Source organism: Charadrius vociferus, unplaced genomic scaffold (genome assembly GCF_000708025.1).
Source record: "Charadrius vociferus isolate BGI_N301 unplaced genomic scaffold, ASM70802v2 scaffold141, whole genome shotgun sequence".
Classification (NCBI taxonomy): domain Eukaryota; kingdom Metazoa; phylum Chordata; class Aves; order Charadriiformes; family Charadriidae; genus Charadrius; species Charadrius vociferus.
Window position 1 is genome coordinate 1,157,523 of NW_009647743.1, and position 8,894 is coordinate 1,166,416.

The window sequence follows — 8,894 nt, forward strand, 5'->3', positions numbered from 1 at the left end:
TTTTGTAACTGGATATTTCTCGGTAGATGGTTTGTGCAGTGTGTTACAGCAGATTGGGTTTTCAATTCCACATCTAATTCTGCAGGGCATCAGAACCTGCAATACTAACCATTTATTAAGGTTCTTTACTTCTTTTTCTGCTCATGTAAACAGTGAATTTTAACTAGAGATTCTGCAGTAACTCACCTTTTGTGTGCACTTCTATTCCACTAAAAGTTGAATTCCAGGTATGTACAAACTATCGCTGGTGAGCTTTATATTAAAGTGTTTGGTGGTGGTTAATAAACATTTGGGAGTTTCCTCGCTTTAAGAAAAGCATTTAAGAATATATTTGCAACAAAGGGAAGAGAGGTAATACCACTGTAAGAGATACCAGTCTGACAGTTTTTTGGTTTGAAACAAATGCCCAACGCCGAACCCTAAATCAGGGTGGTTTCTAGGTAAAAGTACCTGAATGACAGCAGCTGAAGAAAGAACAGTCATTGGGCAAAGTTATTGCTGATACAGTTTTTTAGTGACGTAGTAGTGCAGCCAAGACAGAAATATATAACTGTTTGTGTTTACAGCATTCCAAGTAGAATAATCTTAGCTGCTTTTGTAACAGTAATTCATTGAGCCAGGAAATCTCAGTTGCAGCCATTCACTTTCAACACTGCAGTTCCCAGACTAAAAGGGAACATATTTTGTAAGATGCAAGTTTTAAAAGGAGACTGATGGATTGCTTACAAAAGAAAAAGCTTTCATTAAATTTATTTCAGGGTTCTTTATTAGAATATAAAATTTCTTGGCAGGTAATTCCATCAACAGTTGTTCACACCCTATTTTGACTTTGAAAAATCCAATGTCCGCAAGAAATAATCTCTCCCCCAGGTAATTAAATGTGCAAATTTCGAGAACAAACAAGCAAATAAATCTCACTCGAGTATAAGTTTAACATTTGACTGTTTTTTACTTCCTGTCTGCTGTTACATCAACAAAATCATAGCATTCTGCTGTACTATGATAATTGATACAGCAAATAATGGCAAGTCACCTGCAGTGAAAACTAAAATCTATTTTTAAAACAGAAATTGAGTAAATCTACATATGCTCATAAATTTGTCCCCTGTCATAGTAGCTGTGTGCACAGCTGCCCCTGTTATTTTTCCCAGTGGTGTTCTCAGGCACCATTTTTTGATTTGTTTGTGGATTTGCGATATTTACGTTCAGATAATAGCATACAGTAGAACAGTGTGCTCAGAACTGGACACTTATATTTTTGCTGACATAGCTGGTATATTATTGAAATTATGATCTCATTAGAAAGAAAAAAAGTACAGTTCTTTCAAAAATTTCATGTTTCCCAAAATTATGGAAAACATACAATCCCTTTTTTTTAATTCATTTTTTTCAGAATTTGTACAGAAGCCCCGATTCCGTGCCTTGTTGTACCAGTTCATGCTGCAGAACATTTGGCATAAAATCGATGTGGTTAAGTTGCAAGAGTTGAGCTACCAACATCCAGTTGCTCTAACTCTTTGTTTTATGTGCATTTTCTCCCTTGAATGTGTCAGTCTCAGAACATTGATGCACAGTTTAAATACATAAATTAAATTCACAATTAACAAAGCTATGAAAAAAGATGTTGGCAAAGAATATTATCCTATGGCAAATGTAGACTAATTTAAATAGAATATCATTTTAGACCAAATAGTAAAGTTATATTTCTATGAAGGCAATATGAGAGAACAGAAATACGCAGAATACAAGCACACTCTGTTCTTCTAATCAAACAGCGCAAAGAACAGTGTCAGCATTGAGATTCTCACTATGGCATAAATTTTTTCTTCTGGCTGGCTGAAATACACTTCAGTGAACTCCAAAAACATTTCCTTTATGGTGACAAAATCTTGGGTAAGAATTAATAAGCAGTGGAGGACTGATCTGTTTCATGGTTGCCTAGAGAGTTAATGTGAACAGTTAAGCACACTCAAAAACTGCTCATTATGCAATCCTAAGGAAATCCTTCCTAAACCCTGTAAAAACATTCCCAAATCCTTCTAAATTTAGTCTATTAATGCAATTAATCCAAATAGTTGCACTATTCAGGGAATGTGTTCTGATTATGAATTCCTGGTCTGCCAGTGATTTGGAAGGTCGTGCATAGTTGATATGGATGCATAGTTAAATTATTTTTTGTCGGTTATCTCAAAATAAATAATGCCTTGAAAGCTGGGATCCTTTTATAGGTGGAAATTTCCTACTTCCCATGACAAAAAACGTATTATTTTAACTTTGCTTTTTACAGCTGCAGCTATTGTAAAGATATAGACCAAGGAGGTTCTTTGGAAATTGCAGTAAAGTATTGATAGAAAATTATGAACTAAGCTGTGAATATAACAATGTTAGTGTGGGAGTTTCTTGCATCTATTTCATTGTTGCAGCCCCAATAAAGTGCTACAACTTACATACTATTCTCACTGAACACGGAAGATGTGTTGAAAATACTTCTAATTAATGGGTTAATGGTTTGGAAGTAAAAGGGATAGTTGAAACTTAATAGAACCATCCTAATTTATACCAATTGCAAACTGGTCACCGATAAGCGTATTGCTAGGGTTTCAATTCGTATACTAAACAAGAAGGTCGATTTCTTATTTATAAGTTTAATACATTGTACTTTAAGTTGCCAAAGCAGGATGTGAGTTAGAGTAAGACACATAGAAGATGAAAAAAACCCCAAACCACTAAACTACATGTGCAGTTATATTAACAAAAATACTAATATTTCTGTATTGTCACAATATCGCCAGGTTTTCCCTGAGTAGTGATTAATTGTATTCACCTGTCAATGACTGTTCGGCTGTAAGCAAATTGCCACTCTTTTAGTAAAAAGAGCTTCTTATCTCTGTATCAATTCTTGATTTCTCTGCAGATGACAAAAATAATACTCTTTGAAAATCTTGGCTAGGTTGACATGTTAGTTTTCAGCAGGGTAGTTTTGCTGTTTTCAGTCAGGAATTAGATGTGGATTGCTTTCAAACACTGAAAATCATACTTTTCCTAAGAGACCTTTGTACTGTATTAATATCTTGGCCTTTGCTGGGGGAAAAAAAAAAATAAAGAAAAAGCAGAACTAATCTATCTTAAATCTGATTTTTTCTTTGGTTCAGACCAAAGGGTTAAATCCACAAGAGGGAAATAGACTTAAAAGGAGAGACACAAGCTATTCGCACTCCCTAAAGTTCAGTAATAATTGAGGTCTATCGACTGTACTGTATTTGTAAAGTAATGGAAACGCTGAACTCCCTATCTAATCAATGACAAAAGGTAGGCACCTCACCAGACAGTGATTTAGAGCAGAGGCCTCATTAGGTCGTTCTCTCTATTAGCCACACAGGGAACAATGCCAGTTCCTGCTATTGGATATCCTGCTGCGTAACTTCAAGCGGTCACCTATTTTCCTTACTCAGTGTAAGGGGAGCGTTATGTCTAAGAACGATTCCCTTGTACGCTGAGCCAGGTGCTGTCTGGAAGTGCCCTGGAGTTGGCTAGATGCCTGTCTGCACTCTGGATTCATAGCGCTGAACCACCTCCTCTGGTTAGATATCCAAGCAAAGCAATTTTTTTTTTTTTTTTTTTTTTTTTTTCCAAAAAAGAGAATGTGGCAGCTTCTTTGAACCGCTACGGCAATCCGTTCATACCCGGATAATTAGTGGTGTATCCTTCCCCCGGGAAGTGGGAGCAATTGATCCTAGAGTTTCTAATTCCTGAGAAGGTATGCAGGAGACTAGAAAAGACAGTGTTCTGAACCGAGTCTAACTCCGTCTCTCTTATCGGAGTGCTTTTACTTTGCATAATGTACTTTGTTTTTAACTAGAGCAATGCCTGGAACCAAGGTCATTTAGATTAGCCTGGCATTATCAAAACTAATTTTCAGCATCTGACTGCTGAACATAGCCACCTCAGACTCCATATTTTGTAATATAACTATCTCTGGAAGAATATTCTGATCTTAGACTGTGATCTTGCCGTTAATTTTAACAGGAGCTTTTGAGAGTATGAATTTAATTTTGGCTTGTTGGGAGCGAATCTGCGTCTTAATGGTGTAGTTAGTAAGTTACGTTATTAAGTATTCAGTATCCATCTACACACTTTTTTTTTTTTTTAATTGAATGGAAATGTTTTATTTCTAAAGAGATTCCTCTTCCTTTCGCCATCAGAGTACCTAATAACCCAGTGATAATGGCAGTTCCTTTGGTGGCAGGAGATCAACAGTCCATATGCTGCTCCAAATCAGATCGAGTGCTTTGAACTTAGATATATTATTCCTTGTGTGACCGTTTTAAGACAGCAGGAGAGAGAATTGTGGAGGTCCCTACAGTATTCTCCTCGCCATGCTTCTGTTCAAGAGTTGACCTGGTAAACATTACAAGAAACTGCATCTCTTAGAGCAGACTCTGAAAGCAAGATATGTAGGGATAGATGGTCTATTCCATCTACATACGGGGTATAAAGAAACTGGTATCTTGATGCTTGTGCACATCCTAGGGGCAGAAAACTGGCTACAGCAGAAACTTAATTTCCTGGGAGCATAGGTATCTTCAAGGCTAGGTAGCATTGAAGTTGCATGAGGGAAGCCCTATTTTTTGACTACTTACATCTCAGTATGAGACCCCTGAGATCAAGCTATTACAAGCTAAGTACTTTTTTTGTGTTAGAAAGTAAAACTGGAGAAAAAGAAAGATCTGAAAATATGTGGATTCCTTCAGATATGTTCAGTGTAGTACACAAATTACGACATTTCAAAGTTCTATAACCATATTCAGCAATATCAAGTTTCTTTTCTGAATGTTTCTTTCCAAAATATTATGCCCAAATGAGAAAACATCTTTTGCAGTTCTTAAATTATAGAGTAATACTGGAGAAGAAGTCACTAAGACCCAGACTAACTTCAGAAATGTTTGGAAAATAATTGAAAAAACCAAAGTTACTTTATAAGTTTGCAATGGAAATTACAGAGTCTGTAAAGACTCTTATTCCCTTTCCAGTTAAATCCTCTGCTTACTTTTAGATGCTCGGATCCATCAGCATAGATGCCTCTACCCATTCACAATAGCATAATGTAATGTACAGCCGTAGCTTAACTTAGTTTGGAGAAATAAGTTTGACAGCAATGTGCAACTGCCTCAGGGTGGGAACAGCAGGTCCTACTGAAGCTGGATAATCATGGCATGAGTACAGAAAACCTACCTAGCAGCTTATGGACTTTACTGCATCTTGAGACACAGTTCAGTGTCGGTAGTTTTCCTTGCTTTGTTGGTGGATATTGGCTCCTCCCGAATTAAGTAAAAGTTACTACATTTGTCTAGAGGAGGAAAGAAAATATTTAAAACTTGCAGTGGTTTATTCAAAAGGTAAAGCCTGGAAGATATTTAAGAAAAAGTGTCCAGCAGTGCCTCTAGGCTATCTAGATGCTAAAACAGACGAAAAGGAAACAGAGAAAACTGGTACCTGGAGGCAGGCAGACACGTTCTTTGTAGCCTTCTTGCGTATATTGCATTTGTACATACAGTGCTCTGAGGTGTATTCTCATACTCTGGATGTTTTACATTTAAGTTTAACACCTCAAGAAAAAATAAGAGGATTTAGGAGAAGATGAGCTTGGGATGAAGAACTTGCCATCTTTCCTTCAGGTTTAGATGTTGTACTTTAATGCCATCCTGAGAAACATTAGGGTAATATTTGCTGAGGCATAGATAGTATTGTAAGATCCATGAAGCTGTAGTAACAGACCGAAATAAGTGAGGTTTACTTGGCAGAATACAATGAGGGCCATAGCAAAAACTGTCCTAGCAGATGCAACCGGTTTTTACTTCTCTGTTACACAAATAGTACGATTCCTAGCACCTTGCTGCAGCCTTTATCAGCTGCATATGTATATGCAGCATTCCGTTTTAATTAGCCTAAAGATTCAAGGCTTAGAAGGAATAGCAGGGGTCTCTAATTATCTTCACAAACTAGTGATCTGCCCAGAAAATGAGGAATGAATAAGCATTACACAGTCAGAGGCCGGTATTCAATCACAGAGAGAAGCAGGAAGAGTGGAAGATAAAGAAATGCAATTTTCACTGACTTGTCTGGGCCTTGAAACTCACTAAAAATAATCCTTCTTTAGTAAAACACACCAATTCTAGATAGAGAGATTTTTGATTTATTCTTATCAGTAGTGTTGGGCTAGATATTCTAGGATAAATTTTTTCTCATGTCTGTGCCATATTTCTGATATATTTGTTTTAAATGTATTTGTTTAGGCATCATTAGCATTTCTTGAAGGACTCTTAGGAGAATAATGTTTTATAAGCATTGTTTATAATTTTTGGGTCCAAGTTCCAGGGAAATAAAGACTATTCTTTCCTTCCCTTGAAAAAATTTATGACATTGGGATTTAAGTCGTTGCTATTCACAAACTGGCCTTGACAAAAAAAGACTGAGGATTATCTCTTTAGCAACTTCTGAATCAAAGCTGCATTATTGATATGAAGCTAAAAAGGCTTTGCAGTTCTTTATATAATTAAAAGCAACTGTTATTATGGAAATTTTTCAGAACAGCTGTTGTATTGGAAGAAAGGTTACACTTCTCTATCAGTAATCCCTTTAAATCTCTGACATGATTCATAGCTCCTCAAACAATGCTGGTAAATTAAACAAAACTGGATGCCTTCCATACATATATTTATTACATGCACCCCTATCAGCAAGTCGTGTAAGAATGCAATAACAGAACTCAAATTGGCTAGTGAAAGTAATGTGAATGTACATTTTTATTTCTATTATTTATTTCTATTTTCATTTTTTGCCCCAGAAATGGTGTCTGGCTTCCTGATGAAGCCAAACAAGCACTAGCCCACAGAGCTTACAGTCGCTACTTTATTCTTGAACCTCAGTCAAGGGTAACAGATTGGAAGGAAAGGATAGACCTTGCTGAGTTTGGTAAAGGCTAGGTAGAGGTTTGAAGTGGGTAAAAAGCTTTACCTCTTATGAATTTCTGCCTTTGCTTGTGGTGAGTGGAAAGAGATTTTTTCCTCCTGGCTGGAAGAAAGAAGTGTATCAGTACTGCAGCTGAGGTTTTCATTTCGTTCCTGGCTTTCAAGCCAGGGAGAACTTTGGAAAGGGGAGAAGGACCGGCCAAATTTTTTTATTTTTTTTCCTCAAGGGGAAAGAATTACTAGGGAGCAGAAGAAAGCAAAAAAGGCAACAACTGTAAGCTGCAAAGACAAGAATCGGTGGGTTTCAGAGTGTGTAGATGTAGTGTAGTGGGAAGATGTGAGGGAACTCAGAAACAAAGAAGTCTGGGCTTGTATAGAAGCAAGATGTTTCTTTTTCAAAGTCCAGCTACTGGGGTGGAATAACCCCACGCAACAGCTGCTGGGCTGGGGACTGGCTGGTGGAGCAGCAGTGCTGGAGGCCGGATCTGCAGGCATCCTGCTGTCCAACGCAAAACCAGCCAGCAGTGCAGGCTGTAGACCTACTTGGGATAGCACACAGCCATCAGGCCAAGGGAAGAGATTATTTCTGTTTAGTTAGTGCACATGAAGCCCCATCCAGACTCCTGTGTGTAGTTTTGGATTTCTCAGTGCAGGAAGACATTTGCAAACTAGAGAGACTCCAGCGGAGTTCCACCAACACGTTTAGGGGGCTGGAGCACATGATAGGCAATGAGAAGCTGAGCGTGCAGTGTTTGCTTAGCAGAAGAGAAGGGCAAGGCTTTCTATGCTTCTCTGATTGCTGTCTTCACCTTTTTCAGGAAAGGGCAAGTTGTTAAGGATGCAGAGACTCTTCTCAGAGGCGCACATCAAAAGGACGAGGCAATGCAACACATTCAGGAAGGGAAATTTTTATTATAGAAGAAAAACAAGAATTCATGAAGAGGGGGTAAGCACAGGGGCAGGTTGTCCAGCGTGCATGTGAAATCTCATCCCTTGGAGAATACTCCTGGGGGAGACCCTGGGGAACCTGGTCTCACTTTGAATATCACTTTGCTTTGAGTGGGACATCGGACTAGGTGAACAGCAGAGGTCTCTTCCAATCAGCATGTGTCTGTGAATCTAAGATACATACTGTTCATCAGCCAGATTTCTCGCACTGTGTTTTTGAATTCTCTGTGAAGTCCTTCATGTTACTTAAACAAATTTCAAATTGTATTTTGCACATGCTGCAGCCCTTATTTATTTTTTCCACTTCTGATAATGAAATACTGGATCTAAGAGGTGTTGGCAGAGGACTGTCAATAAAGGGTTGCTGATTAAACTGCTTTAGCAGTAAGAGGTGGGTTTCTGTGCAATAAAGTTTCTCATTATTTGTGAAGTGGGGAGAATGTTGATTTGGCAGCAAGGTTATTTGGCAGGGTACGTAACCTGATAGAAGCTGATGAGGAAGGTGTTTGCCAGCAGTACTGGAAAGTTCAAAAAGGACAAAACCTTGCTTTTGGATGCACTTTTTCAGTTTAAGGGTTGGCAACACTGCAGTATTAGGAATGATTTCAATGACGTCAATGCCATCCAGAGGGACCTGGACAGGCTGGAGAGGTGGGCCCAAGCCAACCTCATGCAGTTCAACAAGATCAAGTGCAGAGTCCTACATTTGGGTCGGGGAAATCCCAAGAACAAATACAGGCTTGGTGGGGAATGGCTGGAGAGCAGCCCTGAGGAGAAGGACCTGGGTGTGCTGATTGACCAGAAGCTCAGCATGAGTCAGCAATGTGCAATCACAGCCCAGAAGGCCAACCGCATCCTGGGCTGCATCAAAAGAAGTGTGGCCAGCAGGTCAAGGGAGGTGGTTCTTCCCCTCTACTCCACTCTGGTGAGACCCCACCTGGAGTACTGCGTCCAGCTCTGGAGTCCCCAACATAAGAA